The sequence below is a fragment of the Leopardus geoffroyi genome, chromosome E1 (genome assembly GCF_018350155.1).
Source record: "Leopardus geoffroyi isolate Oge1 chromosome E1, O.geoffroyi_Oge1_pat1.0, whole genome shotgun sequence".
Lineage (NCBI taxonomy): Eukaryota > Metazoa > Chordata > Mammalia > Carnivora > Felidae > Leopardus > Leopardus geoffroyi.
In genome coordinates this window covers 34,696,356-34,710,736 of record NC_059330.1, presented here as the reverse complement: position 1 = coordinate 34,710,736, position 14,381 = coordinate 34,696,356, and the positions used below count along the sequence as shown (strand labels likewise).

The following is a 14,381-nucleotide window of genomic DNA, read 5'->3' as shown; positions in this document are numbered from 1 at the left end:
CAAGGATGCCGGGAGCTCTGGGGTCAATTCCCAAGGTAAATGCCACCGTTACTGTTTAGGCCCTAGAAGCGGGCCTGGGGCTATCCCTCCCTGACTGCCTTACCCTGGGCGGCCCTGCCACCAGCTGTCTCAAGCCATGAGCTGGGAGGCAGGGCTTGGGGGACAGGCTTGGCGTGGGAGGTCAGAGTGCAGGGGTATGGGCTGCGAGGGTCCTCGGATTACGTCCACGGCCTCTCTGCACCTTGGGCCCTTAGGTGAGGCTGTGTTCGCCTCGGTGCCTCCCGCCCCACCCCCAGCAGAGAACACCTGCGTCTCCTCCACTCGCGGGCAAGGGCAGCCCAGGGGCCCCATGTGACCTTGCGCCTCGCCCCCAAAGATCCCTGCGGGTTGGGGCTTTGGGAGGCTAGGTTGCCACGGTCAGGGACCGAGGAGGGTGACCCGGTGAGGGGCGCAGATGAAGCACTGCCCTCTGGGGCCGGGCCAGGCACGGTTATTTATAACCACGGGTCGCCTTACCTCCTGACCTTCAGCTGGGGCCCGGCGAGCCGCAGCGATTAGCATCTCCTGCCGCCCATTATGAACAAACACCCCTGTGTGCCCGCCCCGGGCCCTGCAGGAAGCAGGATGTTGGCCGGAGCTGGTGCCCCGTGGCTCCCTCAGGTGAACCCGCCACGTGTGAGTTGGGAGAGGTGGGTGCGTTTGGGGGAAAGGTGTGAGAAATGCTCAGAACTACTCTCGTCCCGTGGCTTCCCAGGTTGAAAATGTTGGTCTGCTCTGGGTGGCAGTTTTGTTTATAAGAGGGGGCTCCCCAGCCTTGTCTGCTCAGAGGGCTCCCTCCTTTAGTGGGAAGGAGGCAGCCCCGAGACTGGACCCCCTCCCCCCACACGGTCCCTGGAATCACCTAAGATAAACTGCACGCCCCCGCAGCCGTGGCCCCTCTTCCTCTGTGCAGCCGAGGCTCTGGGGAGCAAGTGACTGGCCCAAGGTGACACGGCCACCCATGGCAGATCCCGCACTGCTGGCCGATGGGAAACAGCGGGGCACCAGAGCTGATGGTCTAGGGCACAAAGGCAGTGCCTGGAGCCACAGTCCAGGCAGCTGTTGCGGGTCTTGAGTCCTGAGGAGGGGAACTGAGGCAGGGGACAAGAGGGCCCGGGAAGGTTTTGTCTCAACAGTGGGTCCCCTCCGCCTGTGCAGCTTCTCGTGACCCGCACCCAGGGCAGAGGGCGAACGTCTCGCACAACACCCGGTCTTGGCAGTCATCCTGGAGGAATGGTGCTGCCGTGGGGCTGGTTCTGCCCAGGGAAGGGAAGAACTGAGTCAGGAGGTCTGAGGGGGCTGGCGGTGAGGGAGGGAGGAGCCTGGGTGCTTCCTTCCTTTTCCACCCTGCTCTCAGGCATTTTGAAATACTTGGAAGAACTTCGGCTGTGTGGCTTGACCATCCCCTTGCCCTCTCTGGGCCACAGTTTCCACAAATAAGATTGAGGGGGGTCAGCTGGGATGAGCCATTTCGGCTCTGGCTGCCTGGGGTCCTGGTCTAGGGACTCAGAGACTCTCCACTCCGAGTCCGGCTCTGTCTGTGAGTGTTCCTCTCCGCTGGAAGGGGCCCAAGGGCACAGGCCGGGGGTGAAAGTCAGGAATGGCCAGCTCTGAGCGGCTTGTGGTGGCCAGGAACCCATGCAGTGTGTCAGGAGATGCCGTGTGGGCACACGCATGTGTGCGTGCAGCCCCACGTGGGTTCAGAGGGTGTTTACGTGGGTAAGTGGCTGAGTAAAAGACTCTATACGTGGAGAGGGAGTGGGTATCTCAGTGTGTGTGTGTAGGACGGTTTCCGTGGGAGCAGAAAGGGGAGAGTGTGTATACAAGTGTGCAGGGTCGGGGGGGGCAAGTCACACGTACCTAGGTCCAGGTATGTACGTGGAGGTGTGTGTGTGTGTGTTGTGTTGGAGGAGTGGAGGGGTGTCTCAGAAGCTGGGGTTGGCTTGAGGCAGGGAGTGAAAGCCTGGAGGGGCCTCTCCCTCGCTCTGTAAACCCCCTCTGCCCACATGGTCAGCCTGTGGCTGACAGGCCCTGACCAGTCCATGAACTCAGGGTCTGGAAGAGTCAGCGGCTTTTCCAACCTCTTTGCCAAATGGGATGTCAGCACGGGGGTGGAGGTGGGGGGGGGGTGCTGCAGGCTGGGGAAGGTGGCAATGACTTCATGACAACTGGCTGCCGAGCAGCTGGGGGGAAGGGGCAGGGGGGGGGGGGGAGCCGGGGCCTGGCTGGGACGAGGAAACCTCCCGGGGATCCTCTACTGGTGGAGGAGGCAGCTCAGCCACGGGCCCACGCTTCCTGAGGACACTTTGGTTGTTTTTGGGGGTGAGCTTGGCTATGCCAAGGCCTCGTGGGAAGGTGGGAGAGGGACCTCTTGAGTGAGCCCCCTCCAGGGGCATTCACACATAATCCCATAGACACTTACAGCAACCCCCGTGAGTTAGGGACTCTTATCCCTATTTTGCGGATGAGGAAACTGAGGCTCAGACAGGCAAAGGGACGTGTCTGAAGCCACTCGCCAGAGGAAGTGGTGGAAATGGCCTGGGAACACGGGTTGGTGTATTTCCTAGTCTCTGCCCCAGAAACAGAGGATGATGGGGGACAGGGAGTCCTTCACGTCGGCTCCTTTGTGGATACCTTGAAGTTCAGAGATGGGACCTTCCCGGAGTCCTCAGACCCAAGGCTCCTTATCCCCCCCAAAGGGCCTCCTTCTTGGGGAGGCTTTCCACACACTTGTCCACAATTGAGGGGGTGACAACACCCATAACCACGCAGGGGGGCCACCACGAGTAAATGGAAGCCTTTGCCAGTGGCAGACCCTTTCTCTGAGCACAGGCCAGAGGTCGGGCCCTATTTCAAGCAGAAGACCTTGGTATAGACCAGGCCGCCTTGACTCACAGGGATCAGACTTGCTAGGCTCCTTTGTGGGGTTGGAGGGGCCCCGAGATCACAGACACGGGGGTGGGTGCGAGCACTGTCTTTGTGCCCAGAAGCTGAGATCAGCTTTTGGGGCGCTCTTTCTTCAGCCATTTACTAGTTTCTCATAATAATAATAACCACCCCTGCCCAAGCTTTATAGTCCACAAAATACTTTCACACTCTCTCACTCAATCCTCACGAGGAGTCAGTATACCCATTTTATAGAACAAGGAACGGACGGACGCTCAGGGAGGGAGCTTTTGGGACTAGTCTCAGATCACAGGCCGGGACGTATCCGATGTTCCGGGTGCCTGAGGCTCTGTCCAGATGGGGTTCAAAGGGGCATGGGGACAGCCAGGCCGCACCAGTGACCAGCACAGTGACCAGACAGCCTGAGAGCTGTGTCAAGACCAGTCCTCAACCTCCCTTCCAGCAAACACTGGGGCTGGGGGTGGGGGGAGGACGGAAAGCAGCAAAGTGCTGCATGAGAGTGGGAGAGGGTAGTGGTGGGGGGGAGGGGGTCCCCTGCTGACCTTGGTCCTTGGGCCCAGGTGGGGACTGCAAGGGCCCAGTGGTTCCTGGAATGTGAGCCCACGGACAGGGTGCCCACTGCCAGCTGTTGCCATATTCTCATCTGTTTGTGGCAAAATGAGAAAAATAAGGACAACATAGTGAGGTTTTCACAGAGCCAGACCCACTCGATGTGAAGCAAGGCCCTTTCACTTGTACTATATATTTTCATGTGTGCGTGCGTGTGCATGTGTGTATTTAAAAGGACCTTTCCTTTGACATTTTCTTTTAATGTCCCTAACTCAGCAAAATACAAACCTGGTGACCGTGTCAGATCCTAGGTTGTTTTCTGGAAATGTCAGTGCCCTGAGAAATCTGACGGATGGGAGCCACTGGGCTAGCTCTGGTCCTAGGTGAGACCCGGAGTGGAGGGAGTTGTGTTTTCCCCGAGGGACGATGTCTCAATGGCTGGAAAAACCCCGAGAGCGGAGAAGAGGTTGGGGTTCCTGCCCAGACAGCCCTCACAGCCCCGGAGCCCAGGCATCCCCAGGAAACCCTAGCAGAAGGAACAGCTGAGGAACTGCACAGGGAATTCTGAGAAAGGCCACAAGGCCGGTTCCCCGTGCCACACGCCCTCAGCCTCTTCTCTGACCTGGAGCTGGGAGGAAACATTCCTTTACCGCTCACCCCTGCCTCCCCCAGCCCCCCAAGGCCGGCTCCAAAATAGCCCAGGCCCGGAGGAGACGTCATGGGGCCGGCTGGCTGCCTGCCCCTTGGAGAGGACAAATATAGAGGGACACCAGACACCGACAGGAGACCCGGGACCTGGGCAGCCCCGTGGCTGGGGCGGTGTCTGCCCCCCTCCTAGCCCTGCACCCACTCACAGGCGGCTGGGAGGCCAGCGCCTCCAGGCCTGGCCAACCCACCCTGGGACGTGTCCCAGCAAGCCCGGAGTGGAGCCGGAGGCCAGCCCCAGGGGGCACCGGGCAGAACTGGGTGTGTCCATGGGGACACGTCCTCTGTCCGGGGGTCTCAAAGCACTTTTATAAGCGTCATTGCCCACAGGCCCCTCCCAGGAGCGGGAGACAAGAGGAACCGGGGTGTGTCCCAGGTGGAACCACCCCTGCCCTGTGTTCTTTCCAGCTTCCGAAGGAGGCCAAGGCTATAAACTGGGGGGGGGGCGGGGGGGAGGGCAGGCGGCCAGGCCAAACCCCAATAAACTGCTGGTTGAATCGAATTGCAAATAATTAGGCCTGATCGCCAAAGCTGCCTCCACCCTCCACTCCCGGGAATTAAAGGTCAAAGGGCAGAGCTGCTGACGCAAATGTCAGGGGAGACTCGAGATTGGGAACAGCTGGGCTCCTGCTCCCGGCTCAGCTGCCCGAGGTCGCCGGCCCCCAGCGCCCTGGACACGGTGTCCCCCCACCGGCTGGGCCCGTGGCGCTCCCGGCGCCCTCAGGGAAGGGGGCTCCTCCGCTCTCTCTCCTCTTCGGGCTCTAAGGTCCCCAGAACTTGACGGGAGGTAAATCGGAAATTCCCGTGGTGTTGCCAGATGCCTGGGAACCTGGGGACAAGCAGCAGCTCAGAGTCTTGTGAGCCTCCCCTCCCATGCCTAAAACAAGGCGAAACCTCTGCCCCCTCTGCCCCGCTGTGTTCCCCTAGGTGGACCCTGTGGCACGCCTGCCTGCCGCACCTCCCTCTGTGCGGCAGTGGTGACCCCCAGCGGTCAGTGTGGGACTTGAACTTGGGCTCGGGCAGACCCCGCCGGGCAGCCTCAGCCCGGGGCTGGTGGCCGAGGGCTCTGGGGGTTCGATTTTGGTAAGGGGGGGGTTGCTGCTGGTTGGAGGTACTTTTGTACGCGTTGAACTTTCCTAATCATACTGGATCTCGCCCTGAATGTCCCACTATGAGCACATGAGCATCAACGTGTCTGAGAATGCACTATCATCTCGCCTTAAACCTGCCCCTCCTCCTGACTCTCCTGTCTATTAATAGCACCACCGCCCTCCTGTCCCTCGGGCTCCAAACCCAGGAGTCATCTTCCACTCCTGCCAGCACTGGGCTGGGTGCCTGGTCCGGCCCCTCCTCGCTCTGTGTTCCCTCTTCCAGCCTTGATACTCATGGCCACTACCCAGTCAGCCGGCCTCTCACCTGAGCGACGGCTGCCCTCAGCAATGACGCTGGGCCAGACCTGGGTACGGGCCCAGCCCCCTCCACTGACTGGCTGTGTGGCCTTGGGCGAGTTACTGAACTTCTCTGAGCTCAGCGTCCTCAGCTGTAAGATGAGGATAGTAATCACAGTGCCTGCCTCCTAGAGCGTTGCATGAGTTATATGATAGGATGGATGTAAATACCCTGCCACATAGGACATGCTCAGTGCACATCAGCTGTCAGAGACCCTCCTTCAGTCCAACACCTCCATTTCACAGACCGGGAACCCGAGGCCAGAGAGCTGGAATGAGAACTAGCAGCTGGTGTTGCGTTCCAGGTGTCTTTACAGCATGCGACAGAGCAGGGGGAGCGGAAGTTCCTGGAGTCTACAAGCTTCCCCACCACTGCCTCCGTCATCGCATTCCAGAACCCAGAACCAAAGGCCACCTCCTGAGTCCACTGGTCCCATCCACTGGCCTTTAGGGGCAGGTCCACCTGGGTAAGTGTTGAGGTCACTCAGCCATAGCAGGGATCTTCTGGAATGAGACAACGCCAGGTTGCATCCAGTGGTCATGAGTCAGGGCGACCCATCTGCGAGCTGGTGAGGGAGGTTGCCCAGCCTCAGGGCTGCTGGACATGCAGGGGCGTGGCCACACGGGGGGGGGGGTGGGGGGAGGGGGCGCCTCCCACTGCCCCGCCCTCACGTCTCTCTCCCAGCTCACACTCACCCCCAAGGGGTCCCCAAGGGGCCCTCACAGCAGCCACCCCCCCCCCCCAAGGGAGGTGGGCCGGCTGACTCAGCCGGCTTTCCATCCAGACCCGCTTTCTCTGGAGGCAGCTACTCTTAACAGTCACTCCATGAATGAGCCCCTGGAGCCCATAAACTTGAAATTGAAGGCAGGAGCCTTATTCTGGGGAGAGATTTTCAAGGGGGACTTTTACCCCCAAAGAGGCGGCAGACCATCCAGATTCAAATGTGGGCCTGTCCCAGAATCTCTGGACGCCTGCTGGGTGAGAACGCCGTTCTCCAGCGGGTGTGCGTCTGCTCCTGAGACATCTGGCAATGCCAGGAGACATTTTTGGTTCTCACAACAGCATGTGCTACTGGCATTTGGTGGGTAGAGGTCAGGAGGCCGCTAAATACAGAGAGGTCGCACAAGAGAGTCTCCTCCTGCCCCTCGTGTCCGGGGAGAGAGACCCTGGTCTCTGAGTCCTCTGTCCGCTGGGGAAGCCCCTGCCTCACCACTGCCTCGAGGGTTGAGGAAAGCAGTGCAAACGTAGGACCCCGGGACCAGGCCCACCTCCCGCCCTGTGTTCGCAAAGGACCTTCCTGTCCTAAGGCCTTTTCTTGGCCTGGGACACCCTAGCTGTGCCTAGGTGGGCAGAGGTGGGATGGGCACACATCCCGACCACCCTCTCACCGTCACAGAATTTTCCGCAATGCTTTTGGTGTTTCTGCTCTACCCTGCCTGGGGCAGAGTTTCTAGAACAGTCCATCCGGTGCTCACTTAAGCCTTTCAACAAAGAAAAAGCAGGCCATGGAAGGAGGAGCCCGCCCTCCTGGCATGTGAATTGTGTTGGAACCTGGGCACTCACCGTTTCTGCTCTCAAGCCTTGGGTCTCCCTCGGTCTCTTTGTGATCCATCCGCCCGCCCCCTTCGCTTGCACTTGGGGGGCAGAGAGAGGGGAGACGACCGGAGGAAAAAATCCTCAGACTCAGCAGGAAGACCCCAGGCGGAGAGGAGGATTTGTGTCGGAGGAGCCCTGTGCAGAGGCAGGGAGATGACCAAGAAGACCTTTGAAGGTGGTGTGGAGCTGAGGCCAGGAGCTGGCCAGCTCACTTCAGCTGGCACCTGTCCTTCCTTCAGCCTCGGTGGCCGTGGGGTCAAGTGTCTTCGCTACAAAAACTGTTCCCAAATAAGGCGCTGCCGTCTCCCCTGAGACGGGGCCGGGGTGCCCGGATCCGAACCCTTACCCCCTGGCCAGAGCTCTGCTCTGCTGGTCTACCTGACTCAGGTAGAATAGCCTATGGGGTTGCGTTCGAGGAGGGTGGGTCAGGCCAGTTGAAAGAGTGGGACCCTGTGGTCCCCTTTCTGGGGGCCTCTTGTTGAGACTGGGGGATCCAGGGGATTCAAACCACAACCACCCCTCCCCTTCCCCCCACCTCTGGGTCTCAGCTTAAGGCACCTGTTCAATGTGGTGTGAGGAGGGAGTGGGTGTCGAGGGCAGACAGGGCACCACCACCTTCCAAACCCCAGCGATGGTGTCAGGCTGGGATGTCTGTCTGGAAGCCCAGCTGACCAGAGGGACAAGCCCAGACTTGCAGCTGTTCCTGAACAGGAAGCGGCCCGGGGGTGGGGGGGTGGGGGGGGGCAAGCACTGAGGAAGGGCGGAGACCAGACCCAAGGACTTCAGACAGGCTGAGTACCAGTGAAAGGGCCTCACGAAAGGGTCTGGACCATTCTCTAGGTAGGAGCACTCTCCTGCCACAGGAGTCTCGTCTCTGAGGAAACGTTTTTGTCTTAAGTTGGAAATTCCTTGCTGATGGTGGGGCACCCCGACTTTTCCCTTTTCTTCTGTAGTTTTGCTCTGCTGTTGGCACGCCTGGGAAACTGCCCACCTCCTCCCAAGCGCCCCATGCTCCTGCCTTCCCAGGGGCGCTGAGGCTGTGGACCATCCCACCTCCGACATCTTCTGTGAGGGCTCCTTGGCTGGCCAGGGGCGTCCTGCCCAAGGTGTGCTCCCATCAGGAAAGTTCTGGGCTCTGGCCCCTAAGAAGGGCCGGGCAGCCTGGTCGCTGCTTCGAGAACCCTCATCCCTCTGGCTGTTCGCACTCGCATCCAGCTTTCGCATCCAGCTTTCCCGCCATTCTCCAGAGCCACAAGCCTTCTGCCGTCCTCCCGCCCCCACCAAGCGTGGCTCCCAGGCCCTTCCTCCGGCTTTGCACTGGGCCCTCTCTGCTGCAGCTTTGTGCAGGAGGCTGGGCAAGGACGGAGGAGCTCTGAACGGCATGCGGGTGATTAGGAGTGGTCTTCCTGACCCCAGGGGGGTGAGGGGCAGAAGCCACCTATGGAGTCTGTTGGCTGTGGTTTGGGACATTCATAACCACCTGACGAGGGCCCTGGAGCAACCCTGAACACTCTCAGGCATCGAACTCCCCAGGCCTGAGGATCAGACCCGTGTGTATGTGTGTGTGTGTGTGTGTGTGTGCACGCGCGCACGCATGCATGGGGGGCCCTCTGGTCTAGAGCACGTGCAGGCCATGGCGGAGGCCGCAGCAAGGGACCTGGCTCCCAGCCCACCCAGGCTGGCCTCATCTCCTCCTTGGGCCTGCCCCCATTAAGCTTCAAGTCTCAATCTCCCCCTTGGCCACGAAGAGGACCCAACAGCTTCTTGCAACCACCTTTGGTGGTGGTGGTGCGGGTGGGAGCGGCCCTAGGCGGTCCCGATTCCTACCCTTTTGCTCCTGATGTTTAGAACCGTGGGGTGGAAAGGGATCCTAGAATTCATCTTGCCCAACCCTGTCATGTGACAGAAAACTGAGGGCCACCTGAAGCTGGTGGCTCCTCAGAGCAGTCTGAGACAGGGGGAGTCCGGGTTCCCCGGCACAAGGTCCCTCGTCTGGATGCCCAGGGGCCAACCCCAGCAGTGGTGTGGGCTTGGAGTCGGAGTCCGGCCACACAGCCCTCTTCCTCTAATCCTCACCCCCACCGCTCCCCCTTTTCAGCAGCAGTTATAAAATCCAGGAAACAAATGTGGATTGATGGCCTATAAAGGGCTTAGTTAGTGCTGTGACCTGCTGAGTTATGTAACTCCCATTTATTATTGGCCTTGGCTGAAGTTTCTATTGAAGCAGCTCCCTAAGCTGACTCCGTGACATTTCCTTTAGCCTTATTCATAGGTGGCCACAGCAGAAATTCCTCTGTGACTTCAAAGGCCAACCATCAGTGGTGTGGATGCTTTCAAAACCCCCCTTCTTTAACCCCTTGGGCCAATGTTCCTCTCGCCCGTATGAACCCCCCGCTCACCTCAGCGGTGGGCCCACCTTGCCTTCCCTTCGGGTCCCCAGGCTGTGGGCTGCCTTGGTGGGGAGGCTGAGAAAAGGGGTTTTCCTTGACCCCGGTGAATGAAAGAGCAACTCAGGGCTGTTGAGAATCAAGAGGCAGCCTCGTAGAAAGAGCACTGAACTAAGGGTCGAGAGTTCTAGTCAGATCTCTGCTATCGGCGTTAACAGCCACTCTGGGCCTCAGCATGCTTGTTAGGAACGGGGAGTGTTTACCTTATCTGTACAAGGTGACCCCCCCAGTAGGCACCTTCCTTGGTCTGGGTTGGCCTGGGATGAGGGGCTGGCAGTCTTTCTCTGGGTGCTGACACAGGCGAGGCTAATACCAACGCGATGCCACCTTGTGTTCGAAAGGGAGCAGAGCCCAGCCTCTCTTTCAAGGCAGCTTTCCAGAACAAGTTCATTTCCCATGCCCCCACCCCTTTTCTGCTCTGGGCAGGGGTGGGGGGGTGGTGGGGGGGCATACTGGGAAGCCAAGGACCTAATTGTCAACGCCCACTTCTCCTTTTCCCCCAGGTGATGCCAGAGAGGCCCCATGGAGAATCTCTCTGAAGGCTCACCTGTCATCCTAAAGTAGACTCTTCCCAGGTTCAAGAAGGAAAAGATAGACACTCCAGGGAAGCACGGCACCCAGAGAACTCAACAATTTCTGTCTTCTTTTTATTTAAAAAAATAATTTTTTAAGTGTTTACTTATATTTGAGAGAGACACACACACAGGGTGTGTGTGGTGGGTGGGGGGGGGGGGGGGGGGAGGGAGGCAGAGAGACCCAGACAGAATCGGAAGCAGGCTCCAGGCTCTGGGCCGTGAGCACAGAGCCCAACATGGGGCTCGAACTCAGGAGCCACAAGACCCGAGCCAAAGTCAGACGCCCAACCGACTGAGCTCCCCAGGTGTCCCTGTCTTCTTAGTTAAGACAATAGTCCTCCCAAAGAAGTAATGCCTTGACGCCTCAGAGACAAACTGGTGCATCGAATGAAGCAGCTGGTTTGTACTTGGTAGTACAGGTTATAGGAATTCCCTCCATCAAGGGTCTGGCGGGGCCTGAAGGCTACTACTCATCCTCATAACTGAAACTGCACGTGGTACAAATGACTTGCCCCTAGAGAGGTGTCACCTTGGAAGAAGCCTTGGAGTTCATCCAAGCCAAGCCACGGCTCTTAAAGGAAAACTGAGGGCCCAAGGCAGGAGATGACTTTTAATGGATCAAAGGGCAGAGAGGGGCTAGAATGAACAATTTTGTATTGCGACTTGGTTTTTGAGATGCTGACTTTGGGCTCACGTCGTATCACACCAGAGGGGTCTTTGGAAGAGAGGGCTATCCCCGGGGCCCCAGAAACAGGGCCTCAATATGGGGCAGAATGGTCTGATAAACCCTCAGTTGGGCAAAGCCCAAGACTGGGTCTCTAGATCAGCCCAGCTGCCCGGAGGCATCTGCCCAGTTTCTGCCAGGCTCCTCTAGGAAGGGCAAATGCTGGAGATGCCACTAAGAAGTGGCGTCTTTTCTGGTTAAAAACAAACCAAACTTCTGGGGTGCCTGGGTGGCTCAGTCCGTTGAGCGTCCGACTCTTGATTCCGGCTCAGGTCATGATCCCAGAGTTGTGGGATCGAGTCCCGTGTCAGGCTCTGTGCTGACGGCATGGAGCCTGCTGGGGATTTTCTCTCTCCCTCTCCCCCGCTTGCTCTCTCTCTCTCTCTCTCTCAAATAATTTAAAAAGTTAAAAAAAAAAATAAAAAAGTCAAACTTGCTCCTGTTTCCCTATTTACAGTCCCAGGTAACCTCCCCAACATAGAAACGTAGACTGCCTACAAAATAAAAAGCCTGTGTCCACAGAAGCAGAACAGGCCAACAACAGGTGGCAAAAGGCAGCAGCTGAAAGTTCGCTCTGGGACCTGTCCCTCACCTGGGCTAGCCAAAGGTAAGGGGAAGCATGCTCCATGAAAAAGGCCAACAGGGAAAGAAGCTGAGGCCTCAGTGGGCGAAGGATACAAATGCTGGTCTGTTCGTGGTACTTTACATTATCTCACTTAATCTCCAGCAATGCTGTGAATGAGGTATCATTATTTACAATACTCCGGATGAGGAAATTCAAGTCTTTGAAAGACTGCCCCACTCTCTTTGGGTATGTCTGCACTGGAATCGTCCTGCAAAAATCCTAACAGATGTGCATCTGATGTTAATATTTTGTTTAATTCTGTATGTCCGCTCCCAACCCGTGTATATGCGGGAACTGGGAATTTCATTCTTCCCATAAAGCAACAGATATTGGGAATAAGCATGTTTCGGTGGCATCCAAAAATGTCAACCTTTCCACGGTTTTCATGCTTCAATCTGTCCCTCAGGGGGCCTGCACAGGATGAAATGAACTCTTCGATGCGAAAGAGAATATGGGTCTCCTCCGCTGTTGAATTTTCACGGAACACCCCTTGTCCTTAAATTGGGGAGGGCAGAGCAACAGAGAAAGGTATTCACCGAAAGGTCCGATGTAGGCCCATGTTACCTGTGCTTCGTAACCCACTTCTTTTAGGACAGACAACGTCTAGAACACTGCTGGACTGGAAATAAGAATATGCTGCATTGGGGCACCTGAGTGGCTCAGTCAGTTGGGTGTCTGACTTCGGCTCAGGACATGATCTCACGGCTCGTGGGTTTGCGCCCCGCATCGGGCTCTGTGCTGACAGCTCAGAGCCTGGAGCCTGCTTCGGATTCTGTGTCTCCCTCTCTCTCTGTTCCTCCCCTGCTCGTTCTCTGTCTCTCAAAAACAAATACACATTAAAAAAAATAATAATAATGAAATAAAGAAACAGAATGGGTAAGTGACTAGTGAAAGGTCACAAAATTAGGCAGCAGTAGACCCAGAATTCACACCCAGGTCTGGCTTGAGATCTGGTTCTTCTCTCAACACTCCTGCAGTGGCCTCGAGGGTGGAGTCGTCTGGTTACAGCCTCAGTGAAGACCCGAAGCCTTTACTTCTGTCAGCTGGACCTGTTTACCAATGGGCAAAGGGCCCCTCCCAGGGCCAGCCAGGCCTCTGGATCACCTCATTTACTTTTATGAGTAAACACCTTCAGAAAGTGCTATTAGATGTTACGCAAATGCAGGCTAGTCACGGTAACAACTGAAGGGTTGGGGCTTGCGTGTGTGTGTGTGTGACAAGATAGCCCGACCGAGTGAGTGGGAGACAAAATATCCCCTTTATACTCTTAAGGTAGCAGTAAGTTCAAAGTACCCTAAGCTTCCAGTATCCATGAATCAAAAAGTACAGAGTAATGGGCTGAGCCTGGGGTGATCACGCCTGCTGGCGGGCCACCATGTGCTGCTAAGAACCAGCTAAGAATGAATGAAGCTTTCTGCTCCTGGAAAACAGATGTGTCTGAATCCAGATGGGCTTGAGCTCCTCTCAAGCAGCTGTTCCCGATGGAAGGAGCAGAATCACCCGGTATCTGTTTTTCCAAATACTCCCATAGAATAGGACACTTCTGAGGGGAGAGGAAGAAGGAAGCAATTTCTGGAACAAGCTCGCGGGTGAGCCTGGCCGTACCCTCCAGCCTGGCCGGGGGGGGGGGGGGGGGGGGGGCGGCGGGGCACAGAGCTGCAGCTCCTACAGGAAGTTGCTGGTGCCCTAAGGCAGGGGCTTGGTGCTCTGCCTGCCTCTCCTTTGGGCCTCAACTCAGATCAAATCACAAGTACTTTTTGTCTGTGGCTGGGAGCCAGTGTTCTGCTGGGACATAAAGTCGAGGAGTGTCGTCCTGATAAATTGGACATTTTAAGAAATTAAAACATCTGGGCCTCCCGGGGGACTGGGCAAAACCCTGGGTGTGCAGGCAGGTGGGTATGGTTGGTATTTGTACAGACAACAGACCAAGGCCAAAGAGCCAGAGTCACGGAAGCAGAGAGGGCTGGAGCCAGGGCTTTTTCAGATCCCCTGGATACGCCACCCTCCTTTAACACGTGACAGACCGGAGGTCCGAAGGTGTTATTCCTCAGCAGAAGCCACACATCACACTTTACCTGCGACGCCTCACAGATGCCTGGGTCCAGGCCCAGCAGGGTCCAGTTCGGTATTCAGGGGTGGAGTTTTATGCCTTTGTGGGTGTTTCTGGGGTGCCACGTTAAATAAAGTGCCTTGCCCAGGGTCACCGTAGGGGTAGAGCTTGCACAGGTCTACAGCCTTCTTTCCCACTGTATACCACCCAAGTCTCTAAAGGGAAGGAGTTTAAAACCGAACCGTATTGGGGTGCCCGGGCGGCACAATCTGTTAAGCGTCCGAGTCTCTGTCCCGGCTCAGGTCATGCTCTCCCGAGTTCCAGCCCCACACAGGGCTCTGCGGGGACGGTGTGGCACCTGCTTGAGATTCTGTCTCTCCTTCTCTCTGCTCCTCCCCAGCTTGTGCTCCCTCTCTCTCAAAATATATACCTAAACTTAAAAATAAAACAAAACTGAACTATATTATTATGAGTATTTAAGACATTCTGAGAAGTCCCTCACTACAAAATCTTTCCTAACAAATTGGCCACTGCAGAAAATTAAGCCCGTGCCCTTTGTGGTCACCAGGGCTCTCCTGCCTACACAGAATGGGAGAAGCCTGGGGGCCTGGTGAGGGCGAGCTCGGGGGCTTAAGCAGTCTCTCTCCACGAGGGCCCGAAAGACAGTTTCCCCACAGGGTGGGACTGCCGGCCACAGTTCCCGTGCTGAGGACAG

General features: G+C 57.2%; 1 long non-coding RNA gene across 2 annotated transcripts; it reads left to right on the top strand.

Annotated features, from left to right (window-relative positions):
* The first annotated feature begins 316 nt into the window (after positions 1-316).
* LOC123603453 lies at positions 317-12,265 on the top strand. 2 transcript variants are annotated; one of them, XR_006714894.1, is made up of 6 exons: positions 317-675; positions 5,954-6,115; positions 8,199-8,351; positions 10,196-10,399; positions 11,449-11,598; positions 12,023-12,265. It is a non-coding gene; the product is annotated as an uncharacterized LOC123603453 (long non-coding RNA). The 2 variants fall into 2 exon arrangements; XR_006714893.1 differs by lacking the exon at positions 8,199-8,351 and having other exon boundaries at positions 394-675.
* Positions 12,266-14,381: the final 2,116 nt, after the last annotated feature.